The 7,633-nt window shown below is 45.3% G+C and overlaps 1 pseudogene; it reads left to right on the top strand.

The window, feature by feature from the left end:
• Positions 1–4,244: 4,244 nt before the first annotated feature.
• On the top strand, positions 4,245–6,588 carry LOC125107478 (heat shock protein HSP 90-beta-like; annotated as a pseudogene).
• Positions 6,589–7,633: the final 1,045 nt, after the last annotated feature.

Genomic DNA, 7,633 nt, shown 5'->3' with positions numbered 1-7,633 from the left:
ATATTTTGAAAGAAGTTGCTGTGGCTGATATCGAAGAGGTTACTGCCTATGTTCTCCTCTAGGATTCTGATGGATTCCTGTCTCACGTTGAGACCTTATATCCATTTTGAGTTTATCTTTGTGTACAGTGTAAAAGAATGGTCGAGTTTCATTCTCCTGCATATAGCTGTCCAGTATTCCCAGCACCATTTATCGAAGAGACTGTCTTTTTTCCACTGTATATTTTTCCTGTTTTATCGAAGATTATTTGACCATAGAGTTGAGGGTCCATATCTGGGCTCTCTACTCTGTTCCACTGGTCTATGTGTCTGTTTTTATGCCAGTACCATGCTGTCTTGGTGATCATGGCTTTGTAGTAAAGCTTGAAATCAGGTAACGTGATGCCCCCAGTTTTATTTTTGTTTTTCACCATTTCCTTAGCAATTCGGGGTCTCTTCTGATTCCATACAAATTTTAGGATTATTTGCTCCAGCTCTTTGAAAAATACTGGTGGAATTTTGATCAGAATGGCATTAAAAGTATAGATTGCTCTAGGCAGTATAGACATTTTAACAATGTTTATTCTTCTGATCTAAGAGCATGGAATGGTCTTCCATCTTTTTGTGCCTTCTTCAATTTCTTTCATGAGTGTTCTGTAGTTCCTCGAGTACAGTTCCTTTACCTCTTTCGTTAGGTTTATTCCCAGGTATCTTATGGTTCTTGGTGCTATAGTAAATGGAATCGATTCTCTAATTTCCCTTGCTGTATTTTCATTGTTAGTGTATAAGAAAGATTGTTTTTCAGAGTCAATAGTCTCTCATGGTTCACCTCCCCTTCCAATTTCCCCCAAATCCCTTCTCCTCTCCATCTCCCCTTGTCCTCCATGCTATTTGCTATGCTCCACAAATAAGTGAAACCATATGATAATTGACTTTCTCTGTTTGACTTATTTCACTCAGCATAATCTCTTCCAGTCCTGTCCATGTTGCTACAAAAGTTGGGTATTCATCCTTTCTGATGGAGGCATAATACTCCATAGTGTATATGGACCACATCTTCCTTATCCATTCATCCGTTGAAGGGCATCTTGGTTCTTTCCACAGTTTGGCGACTGTGGCCATTGCTGCTATAAACATTGGGGTACAGATGGCCCTTCTTTTCACTACATCTGTATCTTTGGGGTAAATACCCAGTAGTGCAATGACAGGGTCATAAGGAAGCTCTATTTTTAATTTCTTGAGGAATCTCCACACTGCTGTCCAAAGAGGCTGCACCAACTTGCATTCCCACCAACAGTGTAAGAGGGTTCCCCTTTCTCCACATCCTCTCCAACACATGTTGTTTCCTGTCTTGCTAATTTTGGCCATTCTAACTGGTGTAAGGTGGTATCTCAATGTGGTTTTAATTTGAATCTCCCTGATGGCTAGTGATGAAGGACAAGGGGAGATGGAGAGGAGAAGGGAGTTGAGGGAAATTGGAAGGGGAGGTGAACCATGAGAGACTATGGACTCTGAAAAACAATCTGAGGGTTTTGAAGGGGCGGGGGGTGGGAGGTTGGGGGATCCAGGTGGTGGGTATTGGAGAGGGCATGGATTGTATGGAGCACTGGGTGTGGTGCAAAAATACTGTTACGCTGAAAAAAAAAATTCCCAAAATTAAGAATCTGATGTCATTGGTCACCTCACCAGGAAGGGAAGGAGGAGCAGAAAAAAGGAACAAGCCATCAGCAGAGCTGGGTTCTTGTCCAGAAGACAGACCCTCACTATTTGTGGAAGGTCACTTAGCTTTTCTCGGTCTCATTTTTCTGATCTGCAAAGTGGAACCAACAATGCCTGCTCTGAATGTTTGGTAAGTTGTGTGTGTGTGAGAGAGGGAGAGAGGGAATATTCTTTTCCTTGAGACAACATCCACTATTTTTTGAGGGCTTATGTGGTGCCAGGCCCTGGGATGGATCCTATGAATTTGAGGGTAAAGAGGAAACACAGCACCTCCCCTCTCCTGTCCCAGAAGCCTCCCAACTTATCTTTATTATGATGGTTTTCCCTTTCACCATTAGTGACAGGATCCAGGTCTTGGTCCCATCCCTAGCACCTACCATTGTGTCCGCACATAGTAGAGACTCAATAAATATTATGTGGAAGAAGGAAGGAAGACACTGACAGAGAATGATTTAAATATGTTAGTCTTGCCTCATCTGCACCATAAACTCTTTGAAAACAAGGGGTATGTCTGACATCTCTCACTTACTACAGCACCCCATGGTTCTGCACGGGCAATTGTTGATCCATTTACATGAACATGAAGTGACTTCCTATCCTGAAGAAGGCTCTGTAGTAGGTGCTGAGGGCACAGCACTGAAAACATAGCCACCTATCTTGCCTCGTGGGACGTAAATTAGAAAGGTTGAAAGGAGAGTCTAATTGTTAATGAATCACCAAAACAAGAGAAACCCAACCACAAATTGTGGACAGCAAGTAATGCAGCAAAACAAACACTAGTCACTGCCTATTAGGGACCAACCCCCTTCTTTCTTTGGCTAACACAACCCTGAATTTGTTTAGGAGCCATATCCCCAGTCACAAGTAACTCAACCAAATGTAGATGGGTTGAACTAAACTGTCAGAATACCTCTATTTCCCTTGGCCACTCGTTGGTCTGGAGTGGGCATGTGACCCAGTTCTGGCCAATAGGCTGCAAGGAGGAGTCTACTGGTGACTTCTGGAAAATATTTTCTTCCCTGATAGAAGAACAGCCCTTTTGCCCATTTTCCTGTCCTTCCTGCCTGGGATGCAGTCATGTGACAATGTGGTATTTGCAGTTGTGGCAGTCATCTTGTGACACTAAGGGACACATTGTTGACACAGGGATGATGGCGGAGCAGCCATACTTTGGTTCCTGCTGGCATCTGTTGGAGTTTCTCAAGAAGCCAGATGAGTAGCTTCCTTTTTCCCATTCTGAGTTTGAACAGATTGAGAAATCAGATCATGGAGAAAGATGAAGGGAAAAATATCTTGGCTGCTGCTAAGTGCCAGCTTTGGGATGTAACTTAATGGGAGAGCCATTGGAGGGTTGGAGCCCCCAAGTTAGGCAGACTTGGCACTAGTTACAGATCACACCCGTAGTGGCAGCAGCTGAGTCCTGCATGTGGCATGTTGAGCCCTAAGAGGAGGTTGGCCAATTTACCAAACAGATAAGCTACTCTTCCTCCCCAGGGACAGAGAGAACAAAGGGAAAGAAAGATTGAATTGCCTTCAATCCTCCTATGAAATGAGACTCATAAACCTCTATTAGTTAAGTTACTTTCAGTCAGGTGTTCTGTTCATTACAGCCAAAGCATCTTAAGGATCTAAGCACCATAAAGGAAAAGCAGAGGACAATGAAAGGGCTTTTTCCATTTTCATTTAGACAGAGATCCAGGTAGTCATGGAAAAGCATCTCCAGATTTGTATTTAAGCTGCTCCTGAAGGATGAGGGGCAAGGTTTCACAGACAGGGAACAGAAGTGAGAAGACCCTGATGCGTCAAAAGAAGGTCCACATGGCCAAAGTGGACTCAGGAAAAGGGAGATTCATGAGCTATGATACCAGAAAGGGAGACAGGTGCTGGGTCATAGCTTTATAGGCAGGATGCTGCAGGCTGGGCTCCTAGGAAGCAGGAACCCAGAAGGTTTGCATGCAAGGTTGTTTATTACGGAGTGTCTTAGGACCTCTCAGCTGTGAGAGAGAAGGAGGAAAAGAAGCAGGTCGGGCAGAGACAAGTTGAACTGTGATGTAGGCCCAACAGCAGCCTCAGTTGAACCCCTGGGGAGTTGTGGATACAGACTAGCCTTCATAGCTGTACCAAGATAGGTCAAGACAATCAGAACCTTTTACACCCCCACGTGGATTTGTCATTGCATGTGGGTTACCTGGGAAAGGTGGTACTTAGCTGGGATAATGCCTGAAGGGGCTGACAGCTAAGAGAAAATTGCCCACATAAAGAACCACTGTTGAAGCCACAGATACTTGAATAATTTGCCTAAAAGCAAAGGTACATCCTATGTGGCCTTAGCCTAACTGTTCAATATCTTTGGGCTTCTGCTTGGGGATAGGGTGGAAGTTGGGCTTAAGGAATACTTAATGACTTCTTAGAGGGAGGATTAATGATTCCAGCAAGACTTGCACACCTTAAAAACCTCCACAGGTTCTCTTGAGTCACTCCCGCGCGGTCTTGTTGCGGAGTCGTTGCCGGACGCAGTCCCTACCCACTGGTCTGTAGTGCTTGCAGCTCTTCTCTTTTAAGATGCCTGAGGAAGTGCACCATGGAGAGGAGGAGGTGGAGACTTTTACCTTCCAGGCAGAAATTGCCCAGCTTATGTCCCTCATCATCAATACTTTCTATTCTAACAAGGAAATTTTCCTTCGGGAGTTGATCAGTAATGCATCTGATGCCTTGGATAAGATCCGCTATGAGAGCTTGACAGACCCTTCCAAGTTGGACAGCGGTAAAGAGCTGAAAATTGACATCATCCCCAACCCCCAGGAATGCACCCTGACTCTAGTGGACACAGGCATTGGCATGACCAAAGCCGATCTGATAAATAATTTGGGAACAATTGCCAAGTCCGGAACTAAAGCATTCATGGAGGCTCTTCAGGCTGGTGCAGACATCTCCATGATTGGACAATTTGGCGTTGGCTTTTATTCTGCCTACCTGGTGGCAGAGAAGGTGGTGGTTATCACAAAGCACAATGATGATGAGCACTATGCCTGGGAGTCTTCTGCTGGGGGCTCCTTCACTGTGCGAGCAGACCATGGTGAGCCCATTGGCCGGGGTACCAAAGTGATTCTCCATCTTAAAGAAGACCAGACAGAATATTTAGAAGAGAGACGGGTCAAAGAAGTGGTGAAGAAGCATTCGCAGTTCATAGGTTACCCCATACCTTTTACTTGGAGAAGGAACGAGAGAAAGAAATCAGTGATGATGAGGCAGAGGAGGAGAAAGGGGAGAAGGAGGAAGAAGATAAAGATGATGAGGAGAAGCCCAAGATTGAAGATGTGGGCTCAGATGAGGAGGATGATAGTGGGAAAGACAAGAAAAAGAAAACAAAGAAGATTAAAGAGAAATACATTGATCAGGAAGAACTAAACAAGACCAAGCCCATTTGGACCAGAAACCCTGATGACATTACTCAGGAGGAATATGGAGAGTTTTACAAGAGCCTTACTAATGACTGGGAAGACCACTTGGCAGTCAAGCACTTCTCTGTAGAAGGTCAGCTGGAATTCAGGGCATTGCTTTTCATCCCCCGTCGGGCTCCTTTTGACCTCTTTGAGAACAAGAAGAAAAAGAACAACATCAAACTCTACGTTTGCCGTGTGTTCATCATGGACAGCTGTGATGAACTGATACCAGAGTATCTCAACTTCATCCGTGGTGTGGTTGACTCTGAGGATCTGCCCCTGAACATCTCCCAAGAAATGCTCCAGCAGAGCAAAATCTTGAAAGTCATTCGCAAAAATATTGTGAAGAAGTGCCTTGAGCTCTTCTCTGAACTGGCAGAAGACAAGGAGAACTATAAGAAATTCTATGAGGCTTTCTCTAAAAACCTAAAGCTTGGAATCCATGAGGACTCTACTAACCGGCGCCGCCTTTCTGAGCTGCTGCGTTACCATACTTCCCAGTCTGGGGATGAGATGACCTCTCTTTCAGAGTATGTGTCCCGCATGAAGGAGACCCAGAAGTCCATCTATTACATCACCGGTGAGAGCAAAGAGCAGGTTGCCAACTCTGCTTTTGTGGAGCGAGTGCGAAAGCGGGGCTTCGAGGTAGTGTATATGACAGAGCCTATTGACGAGTACTGCGTGCAGCAACTCAAGGAGTTTGATGGGAAGAGTCTAGTCTCAGTTACCAAGGAGGGCCTGGAGCTGCCTGAGGATGAAGAGGAGAAGAAGAAAATGGAGGAGAGCAAGGCCAAGTTCAAGAACCTCTGCAAACTCATGAAAGAAATCTTGGATAAGAAGGTTGAGAAGGTGACCATCTCTAACAGGCTAGTGTCTTCACCCTGCTGCATTGTGACTAGCACCTATGGCTGGACGGCCAACGTGGAGCAGATCATGAAAGCCCAGGCCCTTCGGGACAACTCCACAATGGGCTATATGACAACTCCACAATGGGCTATATGATGGCCAAGAAACACCTGGAGATCAACCCTGACCACCCCATTGTGGAGACGCTGCGGCAGAAGGCAGAGGCGGACAAGAACGACAAGGCTGTCAAGGACCTGGTGGTGCTGCTGTTTGAAACAGCTCTGCTCTCTTCTGGCTTCTCACTCGAGGATCCCCAGACTCACTCCAACCGCATCTACCGCATGATCAAGCTAGGCCTGGGCATTGATGAAGATGAAGTGACAGCAGAGGAACCCAGTGCTGCTGTTCCTGATGAGATCCCCCCCCTTGAGGGTGATGAGGATGCCTCTCGCATGGAAGAAGTAGATTAGTTCTACGTGCAGACCTTGAGCCCTCTGTATAGTGTCCCCGTGACTCCCCAGCAGCCCGGAGTGGCCCTGTTCACCTGGTTCCCTCTGCTGATGTCTAGTGGTTTTTTTTTTTTTTTTCTTCCTCCTGTCTTTTAGGCAGGAAAGAAGGCCCTCAACCCCTATCCCTTCTGATTATTTGACAAGGGGTTTGGATGTGTATTGTGTTGGTTTTTTTTCCTGTTTATTTTGTTCCAAGATTAAAGTATGCAAAATAAAGAAGATACAGTTTTATACAAAAAAAAAAAAAAAAAACCTCCACAGGTACAAATACCTCCACTGCCCTTTAGCCTACTCACAAGCTGATGAGTTACTGGGCTTGATGAGTTTTGTGAATAAAAGCAAGATCACAGCTCTCGGTCTTTCTGCTCTCTTACTAAACAGATTCATTGTCTTCCCTTCTGGCATTTTCCTCTGGCTTCTTATCAAGGGTGACTCAGCCATTGCCTTCCTTCAGAATTTTCCACCTCGCTTTGGACTCCTTGAATCAGCCCCCAGCACATATTCTCTGTGTCTTTATTAATACGCTTTGTGTCAACTTCTGCTCCTGCAAAGAATTAGCCACCCAATTTCTGAACCATTGCCTCCATGATAAGAAGGAGCTCTCATAATTGGAAGGGATGCCTTACAGCAAAAACACTTAGACATTGGAGACTGAGCTCTGTAGTTCACATCTGATGGGATTTGAGGTTTCCACAGCTCCCCCTTGTTCAACTGGTAACTTTTCCTCCCATCTTTTGGGGGAATCACCCTTGGTGTATACTATCAGCCATGTTCCATACTCTGACCTTTGGGGTTGCCAAGGTCAGGCAAGATGGACCAATAAGAGGTTCAATTTCTTCTGATCATAGTGATTGATTGAATGAATGAGCATGTGGCCTCAGCTGAACCAATCACCGCTCAGCTCCTTCCATTCTAGTCATAGATTTGTATGAACCTGGAACTGCTGGTGGCTAGCTACCCCACCAGAGAATAAAGCCCACACAAGGAGAGATAGCAGAACAAGGAGTAGAGAGACATGACAGCATTTGCGATCCCTTATGACAAATGTCCTGGAGGCCAACCCATCCATCTCCTTGATCAGGCAGGGCCAGATTCCATATCCTTCCCCACCCCATGCTTTAAAATTTTTTCTTAAATG

This window comes from Lutra lutra, chromosome 8, assembly GCF_902655055.1.
Source record: "Lutra lutra chromosome 8, mLutLut1.2, whole genome shotgun sequence".
Classification (NCBI taxonomy): Eukaryota; Metazoa; Chordata; class Mammalia; order Carnivora; family Mustelidae; genus Lutra; species Lutra lutra.
The sequence above is the reverse complement of the archived record's forward strand: the minus strand, read 5'-3'. Positions and strand labels throughout refer to the sequence as shown.